This window comes from Labeo rohita, chromosome 1, assembly GCF_022985175.1.
Source record: "Labeo rohita strain BAU-BD-2019 chromosome 1, IGBB_LRoh.1.0, whole genome shotgun sequence".
NCBI classification, from domain to species: domain Eukaryota; kingdom Metazoa; phylum Chordata; class Actinopteri; order Cypriniformes; family Cyprinidae; genus Labeo; species Labeo rohita.
This window is the reverse complement of record NC_066869.1, coordinates 16,377,752-16,398,339: the sequence shown is the minus strand read 5'-3', so window position 1 is coordinate 16,398,339 and position 20,588 is coordinate 16,377,752. Positions and strand designations below refer to the sequence as shown.

The window sequence follows — 20,588 nt, the reverse complement described above, 5'->3', positions numbered from 1 at the left end:
AGTGTAATCCTTTTTCTAAAGGTTTGTTGTGCCTTTAAGGCACCTTTTAAAAAATATATATATATTAATATGATGTGGCTGAATCCTTTGCATTAAATGCGTCCCACTAGAATTGAACTGTTTTTAAAAATTATGTTCTTTCCCGTGTCGTTTCCATTTCCCACAATAGCAACGTAACAGGATGTATCCGCATGTCCTGCAGTGAATTATAATCTAATTTGTGTCGAAGCTGTCTTAAATCCATTTGCACTTTCTGAAAACGTCCTCTTTTAGATGAGAAAATGTTAAGAGCAGTGGTCGAAGCCAAGACTTGCATTCTTGCCACTTTGTTGCTTGGGAGTAACTGTGTTTTTCTTGGGTTTTCTGGCTCACCCTCTCTCTCTGACTTCCATTTCTCCTCAAAGTGAACAGCAGAAGACCGTTACAGAATACCAAGAAAAGAAGCGGCGGGGAAAGAAAAAAAAAAGGAGAATGTTTTGTAATTCAAAACTGCACTTAGCGAGCCAGATTAAAACAAGAGAGGAGGCTCTTATGGCAGTTTTCCTGTATGTATCACAAATTAAAAAAAGGTTACACATCAGGAGCCAGCAGCTGAAGTCATTGTAGCTGAAGGGTTTTTTTTGGGTGGGGAGTGGGATAGATATTTTTCAGCAATTATTTGCCCTGTCTGAGTGCTGCATTGAAAGGTTTATTACAAAAAAAAGTAGTAATTTTAAATTATTTTTACTTATAGTTTTCATTAAGAGTAATAATTATTATTTTTTTAAATAAATGTAAATACATTTGAAAAAAAACAATTTTGCAAACTGAGTTTTTTTTCATAATATCAATTTATCTTTGGTTTGCTTGTCATCAAATAGGCACATTATAAAATTAAAAATAATATTAATAATATAGTTGTATAACAGTATTTTTTTTTTACATATTCTGCCAATAAAAATGATTCTAATTTAAGGAAAAAAAACATTTGTAGGATTTTTTAAGGGCTGTTTATGATTTATTTTGTGTTGTTTAAGTCATATCTATAGCATTATTTTACTGTGAAGTGTTACACTGGTGGTATTTAGCATGTAGACACTTGCTGTTTTTTTTTTTTAGTTGTTTATTACCTCAGTCGTCATGTGGTCATAGTAACAAAATTTAATGGTTCAAGTAGGAGTTAGGATATTAGTATTAAATAATTAAATGACACCTACAGTTAGTAATTCTATAATGGAAACTCCTAATGCTTGTGACAACATCACTGTTTTACAGTGAAGTTCTGGCAACCACTGCTGCCATTTTTTGCGCAGTGTTAAACAGACCAAATTTTAGTGACCCGTCTTACGTATAAAAACTGTTGATGTCCCTTCAGGTCAGATGCACAGTACAGGTTCGTACAGCCGCCTGTGCTGCACTGAGAGGCTTTTTAACTGTAGTTTATTAGCGCTGATGTCTTGTCTTCTGCCAGGTATTAAAACAGCATGACTCAGCCTACGCTGCATTGCGGTCACATTAAGAAGTCCTGTGGTGAGCAGGGCAGCGCTAGACTCTCATTAACTTGAGCCGTGATTTCAGTGATGCTGAACCCGCACCGGTCTTACTCTCGCTCGCGCTGTGCGAGCGCAATTAACGGCGAGCTCGGTTCGCTCCAAACTCGACCTGGAACGCATTATTCGATCGTTAAAAAACGAAGTTTACTGTTGGTTCTAATTGTTCCGTGTGAAATAGAGCCAACGGGGAAGGTTTCTCACAGAAGTTGCAGTGAGAAGTTTTGTTTTCGGCTCCGTCAGACGGTCGTCGGCCACTCATTGCAATAAACTCACACCGGGCATTTAACATTTCCACAGAATTCGATTATAAAGTGATAAACGCACCTTTTGATGATCAAAACAGAGGCTGAATTATCTTCTCGTTAGCAGTGCATGTCCATTTTATATTTCCACTGTAGACGTCATAATTGTTGCTGAAAATTATTGGGCTTATTCCTCATTTAAATCCCCAGCACAATTTTAAAAAACGACCAAATGATATTGGCCTGTATATGACAATATTTTCGAAGAGATGCACTTCAACTCTGCAGAACTCTTTGTATTTGAGCCATTTTATGTTATGCCTGAAGTTATACTAAATGCTTTATTTTTAGTCATATTTTACTCAATGCATTAAAATATATAGCATATATTTTCCACGAAATTTAAGCCGTTGTCCTTTGGTATAAACTTTTTGGTAAAATACATTAATATATAAAATACATAAAAATGTAGGCTGTTGGATTTAATCAGGTGATTAAATCGTTCCTTCTTCAGTAATAATAATTATCGATAAAATGCGCAACATTAGGTTGCTATAGCATTATTTTGTATAATCAATTTCCATATTTGTTATAGGCTACACTATTTTAAGTGAGAAATTCCAGCTGTACAGAATGGGAATTTTAGAATTTTAGATTATAATTATGGTTCTAAAAATCATCTATTTTGCAATACGATATTTGTTTTGCTTTGTTAAACCTGTGCTTAATTAAAATTAATTAAAAAGATGATCAGCTTTAAAAATTCGTTAAAGCTCTTTAGAAATGTTTTAAAACACAGTACTTAGGCTATGCTTAAAAAAACGAACGAAATCAATGTTGGCCAATAACGAAGGATAAAACAAATCAGTAAATTAGTAATCAGTAAACTAAATTTATATGAAAATACCTTGGCGCCAAATTAATGCAATTTAATTTACATTTTATTTTTTACAAAGGCGTTTTGTTTGTCGTTTCATACTACACAATGAAAGAAGTGCATTAAAAAAGTATGAAATGCCAAATAGTTTTTATTTTGATAAGTTCAGTTTAACTGAATTTAGCTAACGAATATCTGGTAGTGGCTAAAAATAAAAAAGAAATATATCACCAATAAAGTGTGTGAGAGGCTTGTTTAAATATTCTAAGAATTTTAATAATATTGTTTTATTATACCACATAAGCAAATATTAGCATACATTAAGATATAGTCTGTATCGTCATTTGGCCAAATAACAAGAACTAACAACCTGTAATATCCACAAAAACATAGCACATGTACAAAATAAATACAAGTTCTTAAACATCTTGACTGCTTGTCACAGAGGTTGAAGCAATGCTTATCTAAAATCCGTGTCTTTATAGATCATTCAGTTTTCACAAATTTGATCAGAAAACGTTTAAAAAGATAATAATCATTATAAACTATATCAACAAGAGCTATACAAATACAAAGTAAAAACCTGCTGGTATTGTGTTAATTGTAAGTGTAGATTTGTAAGTGAAGAGTCATAGGCCTAATAACCTACTACTACATTTTTATATCAGGTCGTTAGTATTTAGCTAAATAATTTAGAAAACCACAATAGCATTTTATAATTATCTTGTAAACTGAATTAGGCATGTAATGCACAATATCGCTCATATGCAGCACAGGTTTTTCCTTTGATCTGATTGAGGGCGCATGGGAGGAGAGGACTTTTCGTACGCTGTGAAATTACATTGCTGTGAAGAAACTTACTGTTCAAAATGTATCATAAAATGTGTTCATCTAGACTTAAATTTCTGTCAGTGTTCCACTGCTTAAGCACAAGTCCAAAGGACAATAACAGGTCTACTTTGAACCATTAGTGCAATCCTTTTATTTAAAATAAGCAGTGATCTGATGCTGCACCTGTTGGGCGGTTTTCTATTGGAAGGTTATGATGATGCACTTTATTATATTATTGATGAGCTGTTGGTGCTTGTTTGTGGCGTTTCAGAAGTAACAGAATCTGACTGATGGCACGACACACCGGCACTCAGCGGGACACCGGCTGAACGGGACCGTACCTCATGATACACGTGTAGGATACTCGCTGTGTAGGTAGCGAGAACTTAAACCTTCTGCTATTTTTTTGTCTTTTAAATTTGTAAAAAAAAAAAAAAATAAAAAAAAAACACAATTTCACATCGTTTGAAACAACTGGTTACGGTCAGTAACCAAAAAACGTTATCAGTTTAGTCATTATACGCTAAATCTGTACTGTTGCGAACAATTTGCAGTCGCTTGAAGAGGTAACCATAGCAACAGCTGATTGATCGTTAAGTCTCACTATAGCGGATCGTACATCAACATAACCAACAAAAGCTGGCATTATCACGTTGTTGATTTTACACGTCACAAATGTATCTCAAAAAATCTACCGTGTTTTGTTTCAAACGTCTTAAAGATAGTTGACGGTTGGACAACTGCGCTAGGGGCGCCAAAAGACAATTTGGGTTGCGCTAGCCGAACCTCAGCCGATTGCGCCCAGAAAATTACTGACAGAAAGTCTTTCTAAAATGTCGACCCCCCCGAAACTCGATGAATAATTCGCGCACTGATCATCAGCAGGCTAGAGCAGGCAAGCTAGAAGTCTTGGTATTTGTGTACTTCCCGCACTTTTGGTCGTGTTCTGTTTGAGTGCTTTTTTTACCCGTCTATCCCTGTGTGTACAGTCTGGCTTGGTGTTCAGTAATCCGCGCCGTCCATGATTTTCCCACAGCCCTACTAATGCCCCAAAGCTGCAGCTGCCACACCGGCCGGCCGCGGAGCGCCACACGCTGCCAGTTGCTACATTGATCAATAATTTACCAGCTCGACGCCTCCCCGACCCGCTACCCCGGTGCAGCTTCGGGTCGACTGAGGCGACGACCGACATTTACTCACGCGGAGGGGACGTTTATTCTCCCGTGCTTTAAATGCAGCGTCAGTAAGCTTTAGCCAACAGGCAAGATCCCTTCGGTGCGTCTACGGATTAGACTGTCGCAATGTGCACTACTCGTAGCGGTGACTGACTGCAACGGCATTTGAGGACGCCTCTCGCGTTCATCTGTCCGGGAACAGCGGGGGTCCCGTTATGGTGCGGACAGTCGGAGTATCGAAAGAGGGAGATGCAGTCGAGACAACTAGGAACTGACTTCAGGACATAAAGACGAAGAAAATCACTCACTGTCACGCAGAACGTCTTCGCACAAGCAGTTCTGCGTACACCGGCGCTCGCGGAGAATTTCAACCGAGCTTGTGAATTCCCCGGTCGGTGCCGACAGCGAGGATCCATCGCTCGGCCGATGACAGCAGGAGAAATCTATTTTTAACGGAACAGTTCACATTATACGAACAGTGCCCGGGGACGGCGATAATCCATCGTTCCGTAAAGCGCCGGAGAAAGCTTTACTTTTACAGACGGAACAAACTCTGGGAAACAGCCCGACTTGTTGAGTTCTTTTTTCGCTTCCGGTATCACCGAAGAAACCGACTGGTGCACCCGCTCCCTCTCCTCTTTTTTGGACGCTGAAGGTTTTAAAGAAAAATGGGTCTTTGAGGAGAGCTGGCAAATTCCCCTCAACTACAATGGTACGTGCTATGAGAATCAATATCTTTCCCACTGTTTGCCGAAATCGAAGCCAACAGATTTCAAACGCCAAAGCAGCGCTTTTAAGAAATTAATAAACGCAATCTAACTACTCGTCGCGCAGCGATAAAAATTTACTTTCGCCTCTCTTTTATACAACTTTTAGTTTTTACAATAATGTTGTTATGTAGCTGTTTGGAAAGTGCTGTGAAACACTAAATACTTAATTTAGTTTATATATTCTATCTAGCAGGGAAATAATTAATAATAATAATAATTATTATTATTATGATTAATAATAATAACGATTTTATTACTATCAATAATAATAATGGTGATTATGGTTTCTTAAGATACAAAAACATTACGGTCTGTATTAGTCTATAAGACAGTCTCAACAGTCTCATCTAAATTAATGTAAAAAGTAATTGTTTTTTGAATGTCATGAGATTTGGTTGTTTTTTTTTTTTTTGTTTTAGCGTAATTTTAGGTGTACTTAAATGTTAATATTTTATTCAGATGGCATTATCTCTCCAAAAGCAACAGCTAAACTGAAGTAGTCTGAAGGTCTAAATCCACAAGTTCAGTTATACATGCAGTTATGTACATCATATGGCAAAACTGTCTGGCCTATTTAAATTGATATTAAAGAGATGGAGATGTAAAAGACCAACTAACTGTAGCAGAAAGGTTTATATATATATATATATAATTATTTATTTTGCAAGACAATTTCATGTAGGCTATCTATAGTAGACATTTTTGAGGGTTCCTTTATTAGAGTTTGTATTCAGGGGTTTTGCATGTACAGTAGGCCAATGTTGTGATGAACCTTTTTAAGATACTTTTTAAGATACTACTTTACAAGTAGTTTATACTGTCTATATATATGTATATATATATATATATATATATATAAAATAACTATGAGGATGATCTTTTGAGTCAGCGTAGTTTATCTTGAGAGATTTTCAGTTACACATTTTCTTGTAAATGAGCTGTATAGTTCGTGTTATAAAATATAGTGAGCCAGTTGTGTTCTATATAATGAAATTAAAAGAAAACAGTACTTGTGATCCGTTTTTTAAATCTACAGTGTTAGACTTCAGTTTCTGTCTCACACCTGTGTATGTGTTCAGAGGAGCAACTTATTTCCAGTTATTTGTTAGTTTAGGACGTACATGCACTAGTAATTTTGTCTGAATAAATATTTGCACAGCAAGCACATCAGGCTGTGTTTAAATAGGGAATTTTGTGCTTTAAGTCAGACCTTAAATGTGAGATTGACAGGCCTTTGCAGGCTGAAGAGGCTGGATCTGAATATGAAACGCCACATTTGCCTGCAGCAAGCATTTTTTCATCATGACAAATCTTTTCAAAGCGCTGAACATCCTCTTCAGCCAAGCACACCTGTGAGATCCACGCAAGTAAAGAAATGCAAACTAATTCTCCACAAGCGAGGTCAAGCACTCGAGTCAGAATTAAAGCATCTGGACGGTGTGAAGTGCATTCTCACACGCCGAACTCGGTCAAATTAACGGTTTAAATGCGTTTCGCAAACCTGCTCGAAATCCCTTTGGCCCAACTCTGCAGACTTAGTTATGGAGACTCGGCTCAGCCTGTGAATTCCAGAACCGTCTTTTCTAGATTGACTGGTAGTCACAGTGCCAGGGTTGCCATGGATGCAGTGCCCTGCGGTGATTGGTGGACGGCTGCATGAACTTGTTTCTGGGTGTAAACTTCTTATGGGAGGACGTTTTGTGTTTGTGGCATCTGTGTTGGCACATGAGATGCCGTAATGCAAAGCCACCTACCCGCTTTTATTCAGCCCATTAACAGTGATGAACATGTGCAAACGAACACTGCAACACCACTGCACACCTGCATGCACAAATGCTCATGTGTACGTGCTCATAAACTCCTAGTGAATGTGTGCATGCATAGATACACCTGGAACGCTCGCAGAGGCCTTCACAAGCAGAAGACAAGCCGTGAAAGTGGAGATCAGAGGTGCCGGGTGCAAACTGGGGTTGGCGTGAGCCAGAAAACTCATGTCAAAACCCCAAACAGAGCTTTAATAATTAGCAGGCTCTCGTTCATTCCAGATTCTCTCTATCGGTCTGTCTCTCCATCTCTCTCTTTCTCCTTCTGCTATTGCCTCTGAGATGCTGGTGTGAAAAATCACATTTTTCCAACAGTTCTCCCCGAGGTGCTACTGGCAGACACACAGAGAAAGGACGCTTCATCCTTTTATATAGCACTCGTTCTCTCATTCCTCCTCCTTTCTCCTCTCTCTCTTTTTTTTAAAACTCTCTCTGTCTCTCTTTGATGCGGTTGCCATAGAGGACAGGTTTATATGCAGGCTGATTTGGCTCGGTGTTGCCAGCTAGTAAATCATAATGATAAAAAACAATAGTGCTAATAGTAATTGCTGTGTCGTTTGGAGACAAACAAAAGACAAAGAAAAAGGGGTGAAAAAGGGAAAATCAGTGGGACCTGTGCTGATTGTTCTCGGGCCAGCTGGTTTTTGAATGTGTGGAGGATGGCCAGGTGTGTGTGTTTGTGAGTGGGAATGTTCTTTGTAAAGTTAGCAGATACATATAGACCCTGGGTTGGAGGGGATGAATAACTGTTTCTGTACCTGTGTGAATTATTGTGGTTTTGTCTTTTAAAATTGTGTGAAAGGAGTTTTTTGATTAGAAGAGGCTAGAAGTGCTATTGCTCATATTTTGGGGATTTTCCAAACTCCTAACTGTATTAAACTTTGGTGTGTAATTTCGATGTGTTGTTACGTTTCTAAGAGGCTCCAAAAAGCCTTAAAGCAATAAACAATAAATTATAAACTTGAGGGGACCCCTACGCTATAAAACAAATTCAGGAAACATATTACTTATAAATGCATGGATGTAAGTTAAAAATTCTAATACTGATTTAATTAAACCTTAGAAATTGCAGTTATTTTGATGTTGATTATTATGTCATCTTAATACCATGTGTAATTTAAACTCAAATTTCTGTGTTAATTGTTTTTTTTTTTAAGTTGTAGTAACTTCATGAAATTGTCAGTGGCTTATGTTGAAGTTAGTTTTTATTTTTAATTATTTAAAGTAATTTTACATTTTTGAGTAATGCTTTACATCGTTTTTTGTTTTTATATATATATGCCAGTTATCAAGTCACTCTAACTCAGTGTAGTTTGTTGGTTGAACATAATTTTATTAGCAATTATTTGTAATGCAAAAAAAAAGAAGAAGAAAAAAGTTGCATAAGTGGTTTTTGTTTAACCAAAACATTTTTTTGAGTGTAGGGCCCAAGAGCCATTTGCCAACAGCTTAAAGGGATAGTTCACCCAAAAATTAAAATTCTGTCATGATTTACTCACTTTCATGTTGTTCCAAACATGTTGGATTTTATATGTTCTGAAGAACATGAAAGAGGATATATTTTAGGGGGAAAAAAGCCTTTTGGTTTTGTCAATACAGTGGAAACCAATGAGATCTAATGTTGTTTACAGGTTTGGAATAACATTAGAGTAACTGATAAGCAAATTTCCATTTTTAGGTGAACTATTCCTTTAAGTGACCACCCAACTGCATAGCAATGCATTAACCAGTTTAACACGGACGTTAACCCCTCAAATTTCCTGTGTTGATTTTCAAATAGCATTGGCTCGTCCAATGACATGAGTTTGGTTCCGGGACCACCGGTTTGTCCGAACAATAGTCAATGAGGGCTTGAAAGTAGTTTGAAACAGTCATTAATTTTGCAGTTCTGTTTGGCGCTGAAATTACACACTTCACTCTTAAACTCCAGACCACAAAAGTGTGTGTCTGTGTGTGTGTGTGAGAGAGAAACTTCAGATTTCAGGAATTTAACCACTTAAGCATTCCACTAAACCACAAACGTATTGCCATATGCCTCCAACCCATATACACCTCTCTCTCGCTCTCTCTCTCTCTCGCGCTCTCCCTCTCTTTACCCCATAAGGACCTATGGAGGAACCCCCTCATTTGATTCCGTTATTCCCACCAATTAAACATTTTAAACAAAGAGCTCTATTTATCAGTGAGAGCGAGGAAACTTGTCGTAATTAACACATTTACATACATCTCCATTGACTCCAATTAGGTCAGAGGCTCCCAGAGCCGCTTTGAAATGTCCCTCTTTTCTCTGTGCGCTTCGCCTCTAAAATGTTAATTAAGAAGAGGCTTGAGATTCTGGCTGAGGGCTGGCCATATGGGCCCTGCATATGCTCCATATGCATACAGCCCATATATAATTAATAGGCCACTACAGAAAATAGGAGCTGGAGATTCCTCCTCTCGAAATAAGGATAATAGTGAAATTCAGAGTTCCTTCAGGCGCCAACGTAGACTTCTGTTCTCCATCTGTGGACAAGACAAATGAACGGATGATCTCAGCACGCCGAAATACACTCGACTCGAGTTTGTTCAGCTGGATTGTGCGGCCTGGCCTCGCTCGCGGCTTTAATTTGCTGGTTTATCTTAGGGGTTGAGAATCAAGTCAATTAAATTAAGAGAAATCGAATGAGTCAGTGGAACGTTTTCCATTTTCTGCTTCGGTTCAGAGCGATGGGAGCCATTGGAAAGAGCGCATGGTGAAATCTGGTTAGCTGATTTCCTGGAACACGAGAGTAATCAATACCCTGAAACTAAACAAAAGTAAACACTTGAGTCAATCAATACCTAAAATCCATATTAAGAAATCCAACGGAGAACGTTCAGAGTTTGTCAGGCATTTTGACATTTGTGCGAGTGCTTTAAACCTTCCAATTGCGTCACTTTTAGCTAGACGTTCGGGATTTTGGTTAATGCTATTTAAATGACTGTCAGGTTTTTTAAAAAAAAGAGCTGGAGAGCTTCACAAAACATCAGTGAAGGGCTCACCTGCTTACTACTTCTCGCTGCCCCATAAAATGTTCCTTCCCACAGCTTTCGCTCATCAGCTCTTCTGTTTTCAACAGACTGAGTAACGTGTGCTTTTTGATCGTTCTCTTTAATTATGAAAATGTATGTGTACGTTCTAATAAAGCCAATCAGCAATTGTTCCCTGCTTGAATGAGATTTTAGCGCGATGTAGCTGAGACCCTATAAAAGTGAGGGAAAATTGGGAAAGCTAACGTTTCATTGGGTGGATATGAATAGGCTTTGTTATTCACCACTGCCCGAGCCTAGTGCCAATGCCTGGGACTTATTATGAGCAAACTGTGTGTGCGCGTATGCGCTGGAATGGATGTTGATATGTATTTATGCACACAAACGTGTATTTGTGGTTAAAGTTTATTGTTCATATTTGAACATTATTAGTGTGTGTGTAGATGGTGGATGGTTGTTGAATGAGGTCCTGGTTGGCTCGCCGAATACCTGCTGTGGTTTGTGAAATTTTGAGTTTTATGCTTTCAAGTGGTTCCTTTTTCTTTTTCATGAAGATGGAATTGTGCACCACTCTAAATATTAGAGCTTTTCTTGAATTTACAGTAAATTTCAATCTACAGTGAAAATGCTCCAGACAGGCATACAAATCATTATGTGCACATATACCAGTGCTCGAAAGCTTTTAAATCTTGAAATAACCAGTCTTCCCTGCATTAAAGTGCATTGCCATAATAATCATGTTCAGTCACCTAAACAATGTCAGCACCAACTTGATGTGGTTGCATGTTAATATGGATATTACTTCATATATTTAAAAAAAAATCTACTTTGAGTTTTTAATGCTATGTTGTTTATGCTTTTATTAATAGTGTATAGTAATTCCAGAGGTGAAAATGTTTTTTTAATGCATACGCTATGAAAATACTATTTCCGCCTTTTAAATTTCTCATTTAATTCAATATGTTACTTGCCATTTGTTTGTAATCACATTTTTGCAAAATCGTACACAAACATTTACTGTACATGCAGCAAAGGATGCAGTAGCCGGTAGCCACTGATCTGGAGTCAGTGTTCGTTTCTTCCTAAAAATGAAAGTTTGGATCCAGGAAACTGATTTGCGGCGCCGTCCTGGAGTTTCCAAATGAAACGTACAGTGTATAGAGAACATATGCACACATCATGTCTGTGAGCAGAGGATGGTTAAGCTTTCTGCAGCTTTACGAACGCTCCGCCTATGTGCTGTCTGTTAGACTGTCTGCTTGACATACAAACATGATAGACTGGTTTATTCAAGAATTGAACACAAATGGAAAAGCAAAGATAGAGACCATGTGATTGACTGAGGTATGTTCCTCTAAAGCTGTATATTTCAGGCTTTGTGATGCAGCTCTTGGCATCTGACGTTGTATGAGAAGTTTTGTATGATCCTATGACTAAATGTGCTCTATCTGTTTTGTGTTGGATTACAGGCCACAGAATCGTATCTGGTGCATGAAGGTCCCCATCGAGCCCCGGGCATCTCAGAGTGTTTCCTAGTGCCTGAATCCTACAGGGTACAAGCCATTTTCCTCTTTCTGTGTGTGTGTTGTTGTTGTTCATGTTATTTGTTTCTTTATTTTTCTGACTGTACCGTGATGAACTGAACTTTGATTTCTTTCTCATGGCTGATGTAATTAATCTGCTTTCAGGCCAGACTGAGTTGGACTTCAGATTGAGATAAGATGAGTTGGAATCGGTTAAGCAAACTATCAAACTCTGATAAAGCAGAGATATAATCTATAGTGCTTTTGATTAATTTTCTCTTTCATATCCTGTATAGTGAAGAGAACGGGTGTGTACAAGCATCATAAATCTCATCGCTTGTTTATAATCTTGTATGCTGCGTTTATATGTTCATACGGTTAGTGTTGAGAGGAATACTGAGTTTATGTGGAGAAGCAGCTGCAGGAATTATCTACATAAAATATCATCAGGATTATTTAACTGCCAGCCACAAGGGAATGGTAAAAAGCAAAGTGTGTGTGTTTGTGTTGGGTTAAAACCACACACACCGACTATATCGCTTGCATATGGTTCTCTTATGTGAGTTTTAATGGAAGTCTTAGCTGCTGCAACCGCAACTCGACCGTGGGTCTGCTTAACAAAGAACTGGGTGTGTGTGCGTGTGCGTGCATGTATGTATTTGTATGTGTGTGAAAGTATGCGTGCGCTGAAAGCAGAATTGTTTTTTCATTCACCTCATGCTATTTTGTAGAGTAGTGGCTGCGAGATCTGTGTGTGAGGCACGAAAACTGTGGTTTTGGATTTGTGCCTTTCAATGTGGTAAAGCCAACCTGTGTGCCCTTTCTCTGACCTCGCTCTTAACTCTTAATGTCAGTGTTTTTCTTCATGTATATCGGCTGTTTTGCAGATGCATTTTTATCACAGGCAACATGCTGAATTGTTGGGTCTGTCCATGGATCCATGGGTTGTCTCCAGTGTTGGGCAAAGTTACTTTTAAAAGTAATGCATTACAATATTGCGTTACTCCATAAAAAGTAACTAAATTACTTAGTTACATTTTATGGAAAGTAATCCATGTTACTTTTGCACTACTTTTTGTCACCTGAGCTGGGCTTTTTTTATGTATTTTTCATTAAAAAAAAACAAAAAACAAAAGTTATATTTTTGGCAACCGTAAAGGCCCTTTTACTCCAAAAATGAAATTAATAAGCTTGAATGAAGTGAATATGCACCTCGCTCCCAATTTCTTCCCACATGGGGACATGAGAGGTGTGGGTGAATAAATGGGAAAACAAAGTAACTTGCATTACTTTGAAAAAGTTTCTCAGATATTTTCTTGTCAATTTAAAAGTAATGTATTACTTTATTAGTTACTTGGAAAAAAAAGTAATCTGATTACGTAACTAGCGTTACTTGTAATGCGTTGTCTCTGTATTTAGATTTAAAACTGATATTTTTTAAATGAAATGAGTTCATTTCACACAAACATTACTGAAACTTGCTTGTACTTAATAGAATAAAAAGTTACAGTAACTCAAAATCTGATTATATTAAACTGAACTTAAACTGAATGAGTTGCAGCAGATTTCTAGTTCCCAGCATGTATTTAGTGTATTTTTGCAAAGGATTAATTTATAGAGAGATGCTTACTTGTAAAAAAAATATCTTACTATTTATAGTGTTTTCTGTTATGTTTCAGTTTTTATACATAGGGAAGTAATTGATCATCCATAAAAACAAAACAGATTAAATAACTGATTACATGCTTATAGCATCTCAAGCAGGTCTGACGCTATAGAAGAACTGTTTCTGCTTGATTTAATCCATAAATGTTATATTGATCAATGCATACATTTATGTATAGGTTGGTTCAGCAATTTTAAATAATATTTTTGACCTGAATAAGTTTATTTAGATGCTACCATTTTTAGTGCATCAGCCTCAGTCTATTAAAATTCAGTTTTCTCATAAATTTTCTTTATCCAAATGTCAAAAGTCAACCGATTGTAAATCTGTTTTTCATCCTGTATAGTGGTAGTTTCTAAAGCGACTGGTTACCTAAAACTCCATGACCTGTTTTCCCAGATGTTGATTAATCTGTGCTCTGGATTAAACCTGTAGTCCTGGATTAAATTGTGCCATAATTGGTAAGTGTCCTTTGTGGTGTTGGCTTAAGCGGTCTATGAGAAAGCAGTCCTAATAAAAGAGCAGGCTAATCTGCCTCTTAAAGTTTGACAGCAGTGGCACAGCAGAGTTTCACGGCTGGAGAAGGTGCAAGATAAGCATAGTTGAGCATGCCGCTAGGCAGCCTGGGCGCTGTGGTTTGCCACAAAACAGATGTGGATTTAGGAGACCACCCTGCAATACTGTGATGCAGGACTGGGGCCTATAGATGAGTCATAGAATAAGAGAGAGGGGGAGAAAGGGCTTACTTACCTTCCATTAACTGATTGAAATACAGATTGCAGCAGTGTTGCACATGGGGAGAAAAAGTATTGCTAACTGAAAGCTGTGTTTGGAAAGGCCGCTGGCGCAAAGAATGCAGTCAGTCCTGCTGCCATTGAACAACCTTTGCATATTTCCTTGGAACTGCACTGCTTCTCAAGTTTGTTATTTTTAATGTTTTAGTCATTGGTGACTGATATACACACAATGCGCTTTTGACAACACAAAATTGCTAAAAAATTACATTTTACACAATATTTGTGACCCTGGACCACAAAACCAGTCTTAAGTAGCACAGATATATTTGTAGCAATAGCCAAAAATACATGTATGGGTCAAAATGATTGATTATGCCAAAAATCATTAGGATATTCAGTAAAGATCATGTTCCATGAAGATATTTTGCAAATTTCCTACTGTAAATATATCAAAACTTAATTTTTGAATCGTAATATGCATTGCTAAGAACTTAATTTGGACGGCTTTTTTTTTTTTTTTTTTTTTGCACCCTCAGATTCCAGATTTTTAAATAGTTATATCTTGGCCAAATATTGTCTTATTGTCCTAACAAACCATACATTAATAGAAAGCTTATTTATTCAGCTTTCAGATGACGGATATATCTCAATTTCAAAAAACTGACCCTTATTGACCCTTATGGTTTTGTGGTCCAGGGTCACATTTACACAAAATATGCTAGAAAAATATTTGAAAAAAATAATATTTCTATTCATTGTTCATTTACAAGTCAGTTGCAAGATTTTGAAGGTGAAATACCACTCAAAACTGACCTGGAAGTATTGCTCTGTAATTCATTTCAACATGTGCCAATAGTAAATGATATTATTGCATACTTCGGAAAATTGTGTGAAGTTGTGGCAGTAAAAATGTAAAAATTGCAGCCTTAAATGACATGGGTGTACTCTACACAAGCTTTGTGTATTTCACCTTTTCTGACACTAGATGTATGCACGTCTTTTGCAAGATTGTGGAGAATGAGAAACTCCCTAACTTTTTCATTAAATGGGAAAAGGAGGAAGGGGGAGAACAAGAAGGAGAGAAAGTTTTTTTTTCCTCCTAAAGTTTGAGCTTTCACTTTCTGCCTTCGAGGCGGGGTTAGCGGCGAGAGCAGCATGGAGTAGGCGCAAGGGGGGACGGCGAGCAATTGCAATGCTGCAAAGCGGCGAACTTCCACTCAACTTCAAAACGCGATTCATTTCCCGCCTCTGAGATAACTATGTACTCTCCGTATTGCCTGACACAGGTAAAATGCCTTCATTTAATCAATCAGTCGTGTCTGTGTGTCCGGATGCTGCGTTGCAGAACCGCTGCCGTTTCTTGTCTTCTGTGTTGCTGCTTAATAAATGCATTTCAAGTTCTGCGTTGCGCTTTTTAAAACCGTATTTTCGGCCGTGCGTTTATTTCCAGCGTCCAGCTAAAGCCGCGGTATGGTTTCGGAACTCTTGTCGTGCGTTTCATTGCACATGGGATCGAAGAGAAAATGGCGCTTCTCCCAAATCTATTTTATATAAAAGGAGATGGGGTTTGCCCGGAGAGGAAGCGCGACTGGCATCGTAAACGGCTCGAATTTTCGATGTCAAACTGTAAAACGTTATGCTCTAATTCTTTAAGTTGTTTTCCCAAGCTGTGATGTTTCAGGAGATGACCCGACGGTGTGTCCAACAGCTGCCGTGCATAAACGTCTCCGCGCCCGAGTTCAGAAACATAAAGTGACACTGATACCTGTCCTGAGTGAGACATGTCTCCAGAATACGTTATATGTGCATTTTGCTCTCCTGTAATAGTTTGTATTTTTAGTAGGTGAATGGACTGAGGAGAATACAATGTGTTAAAACGCGTTTACTTCTAATGTGAAAGAAAAGCATTTTGACGTTATGCATTAGGCTATTATATGCATGTACATCTTATGATATGCTATTTAAAAATCTTTTAGAAGTTTTCTAGTACACCATGTTCATTCATAATTTATGAGCCTTTTTTCATAATCTTGCTGGCAGCTTGATTATATGAAGCGGTGATACGCCTATGGGCCTATTATAGGGTATTTTTATGCATAAAGATCTTGTTGTTTGCGCAACACATAACAAATATCAAAATAGCAGTGATGAAATGACTTTCAGGTTTACAATTTAATTATTCCCTTCAAAAGATTAATGACAGCAGGTTGTTACAGGCCGAGGTGCAATCCGTGCAGTTCCTTCCAAATTGACGGCTGACTTAATTTACGGTCACCAGTCTTTGAAAAACATTATTCTCTTGTTCAACTGTCTGTATACTTGGCAAGAAGTAAGATTTTTGCCGTTAGAAAATATTTCACTAAACGTACTTAGTTCACAACAAAAAGTTTGCTTTTATTTGTTCTTTGTTTACCTGTTTTTCTTAAAGATACTCGCTTTCATTGTTTGTCTCAGACATAATGCTTAAAAATGAATAAGCAGTGTTTAATGTGTTAGTAGTCTTAGTTATATTTGAGCACAAATGTCTGTTTTGGAATTTACAGCCTGTGCCCGACGGCCTACACTTGAAGCCTTTTGCACAAGCAGTATTGTTTTTGAGACGCGTGTATTTTAATAAATAATTCAGAAGTAAATTGAAAATGTATTTGCAGTCGTGTGCCATATATGCGCGCAGGGGCTTGTTTGTGCTTCATTATGTCGCTTGAAGGAGTCGAGCCGCGGCGGCTGGAATCTCGTCCATCTCGGAGAGCCTCCCTCGCACAGTTTGGCCCGGTTTTGTGGCAGTCGCTCTTTCTGGCTGTTAAATATTCCTCTAGCAGACATTCGACAGGTCTTTAAAAGAACTTTCCTTTAGGCTAGGACATAAGTAATTGAATTCTCAATAGCTAATGACCCGAAGGCGTACGTAAACGTATTCTCTTCTTTATAATTTATTTCTTTCTTAATTTTTAGAGGATTTTGGTCTTGGCTTTAATTTCTTGGCTGCAAAATAGGCCTTTCTCCTTTTCCTCACACGGCAGACTGGGTCACGCCAAACTGTCGCTGAATCCAAGACGTCTACTGGTGTGTCTAAAATAAATCTCCTTTTCTCTCATTTTGCATAGTCGACGGCTTTTGTTTTTGTGGCGAATAATTGTTTTCTTGCTAATTGCGTTTTTGTTTTTAAAGCAAATACAAGCTAGGCCTTTTTTACAATGTAAAGTAGGCCCAAACGGGAAGCCGTTTGTACGTGCCCGCAAGCAGTATGCCTATTATTTTTAAAAAGGCACATGTGTTTCTCAAAAGATAGGCCTGTGTGTGTATATTTGTTTAAAAATACTAAAGAAAATTAAAGTGTACAGTCCTGTTCCAGGGCTGCTTGGAGAAAGCTCTGCTTCTGCATTGCGCGGCCTAGTCAGCGCACTAATTCAATCGTGCGCACTTAAGTCTTAAGCTAGCTATAATGAATTGGCTATATTCCTGTTTTACTGTGTTTATCTTAGTTTTATGCTGTTATGAACTAACAGTTTATTTTTTAAAGGTTTTGTTTTTTGCTTAGTACTTCTGCAGCCGTCAATTCAATAGTTTGAATATTTCAATATTTGATTTGCGCAGTCGGCGAAAAGGGCAATTGGTGGAGATCCAGTTAACAGTGAAGAGTAAACAAAAGGGTCAATGGCAAATAACGTTATAGATAAAAATGATAATGCTTTCATAAATGCAATTTCTTGAAATGTTCTTTATTCATATAGGTATAGGCTATGCGTTTTAAAATAAACATTTAAAATATTTAACAAGGTCAAAATATGCACTATAGGCTTCAGATGCATATATTTAAAGGTAACTCAGCTTGACCTGAACTGTTGCCCATTTATCAAAAGGTCAAATTATATGATTTTTGTAGATATGTCCTCTGTTTTATGGCTTTGTTGTCATATGACAAAAATGGATACACACCACACTGACTTTGATTTAGCAGACAAGAGTTTTTAATTATTTAAATTTTAAAACAAAATTGCGTAGTTGCAAAATTTCCATTAAAATTTTTTCCCCGCCTAGCCTCAGAAAATAAATCAAACTGACACATTCATCATATAGGATGTAGGCCTACTTTTAAGTAATTTTTGGTATCGTTTGCAAATGTGAAAGATTTTTTTTTTTCATAGTGAATCCGTTTCTTTGGAAAAGTATTTTGTCTCAGGATTTGATCAATTGTATAATTAGCAATTATTACGTGTAGATGTTTATCCTTTTAATTGTGGCAAAGTGTCTCAGACGCACCTAAGTAGGGAGTGCGTGTGAGCAATAAAGGCCACGGCTTACGAGTAAAACCCCAAACCTTTATCACCCTGATTTACTGCGTCCTCGTCTTAAATCTTTCATCCGGTGCTGGCATTAGCTCGACTGTGATTTTGATAGCGGCGATAAAAGATTCTTCAAACCTGCAATCGCGCCACGTCGTGCGTGTGTTAAAAGGAATCCCTCCTTTGTCTCTTGTGGCTTTAGATGCGATTCAGATTGCAGGCTGGATAAATCTTGCGGCAGGCCACGTTTACGTGGAGTCAAAACTTGGGTGAGGTTTGGCGGTTTATGGGACGTTTATGTGCCTTCAGAGAAGATGGAGACAAGGGGAGAGAGGGAGGGAGGGCGTGTGTGTCTGCGCAGCCGATGGATTCCTGTCCACCAGCGCGGATGTTGTCGATCCCGAGAAATCCTCCACTAACTCTGTCCCGAGGTTTGTGTAGTCGTCTTTTTTATTTAATTACGGTTAATTATTAAAATAAACGAGGACGCATACGGCGCGGCAACAAATGTAAACAATAACTAATGAATTATTAACGTTGATAAAAGGTTTTCTGGAATGGCCCGAACAGGTGGGGAATCTCAAGCTTCCTACGTAATGGAAGTTAAGCATGTGTTGCCAAATGTGCCGCGGTGCAAAATGTCGTTTGGGGAGTCTAAAGGCCTCAGCAAGGGGCTTGCGTGTGTCTCAGGACAAGTGGTTAACATTAATAATGTATTTAGAATTTTTCTACATTTTTTTCCCCCTTTTTCCAGCAAGGGTCTCGGATTTGAGGACATTGTGGGTTTAGCCCTGGGTGATGGTGTTTAGTTTAGCAAGTGCACTTTAATATGTGTATTCACAAAACCAGTTTTGAAATTGAGATTTATGCATCATCTGAAAGCTGAATAAATAAGATTTCCATTGATGTATGGTTTGTTAGGATATGACAACATTGAGAAAAATGCCTTTTAAAGTTGTCCAAATGAAGTTCTTAGCAGTGCATGTTACTAATCAAAAATTAAGTTTTGATATATTCACGGTAGGAAATTTACAAAATGTCTTCATGGAACATGATCTTTACTTAATATCCTAATGATTTTTTTTGGCATAAAAGAAAAATCGATACCTTTGACCCATACAATGTAGTGTTGGCTGTTGCTACACATATACTCGTGCTACTTTAGAGAGGTTTTGTGGTCCAGGGTCATAAACAATAGTTATGTTTAAAATATACTACACTCTCAAAAAAAAAAAAAAAGAACTGTACAAAACTGTGCAAAAGGTTCTTTATAGTGGAAAAAATGTTATTTGGAATTTTCTTCATGTTTAAAAAAAGGATTATTTTAAAAACAATTTACTGAAAGGTTCTTTGGGAACCCCAAATGGTTCTTCCATGGCATCGCTGTGAAAACGTCATTTTGAAACCTTTTTAGGAATGCATGTTCAGGCATAAATGTATTGACAAATAATGGAAATATTTGTGCACATTACTGACAGAGTAAATGAGAACTTTGCTTCAAAAAAACAGTGAGTCTGCAATAGTGTCATTGCGTGTTAAAGGGATAGTTCACCCCAAAATGAAAATTCTGTTATTAATTACTCACCTTCATGTCGTTCCAAACCAGTAAGACCTTAATTCATCTTTGAAACACAAATTAAGATCGTTTTGATGAAATCTGGGATCTCTCTGACCCTCCTTTAATATTTTTGTGCAACAAAAAGTATTCTTGTAGCTTCATAAAATTACGGTTAAACCACTGATGCCACATGGACTATTTTGTTGATGTTCTTGGTACCTTTCTGGACTTTGAACGTGAAAGGACCCTTGCTGTTTACGGAGGGTCAGAGAGCTCTTGGATTTCCTCAAAGATATCTTAATTTGTGTTCTGAGGACTAACAAAGGTCTTATGGGTTTGGAACGACATGAGGGTGAGTAATTAATGACAGAATTTAGATTTTTGGGTGAACTCTTTAACTTGCACTGTCACAATCGTTTAGTTTGCTTGTCTTTCCCACCACAGTGCTCTGACATTTTTTTGACCTTTTTTTCCCCTCTATTGTCAGTCTATATTTGATTCTTTATATTGCAGATATCTATCTTGTTTGACAGCATAATTTGCACTCTGAATGCACCCC

General features: G+C 37.6%; 1 pseudogene; it reads left to right on the top strand.

Annotated features, from left to right (window-relative positions):
• Window positions 1-4,184: 4,184 nt before the first annotated feature.
• LOC127170305 (nuclear factor 1 X-type-like) overlaps window positions 4,185-20,588 on the top strand; it is a 105,177-nt pseudogene continuing 88,773 nt past the window's right edge.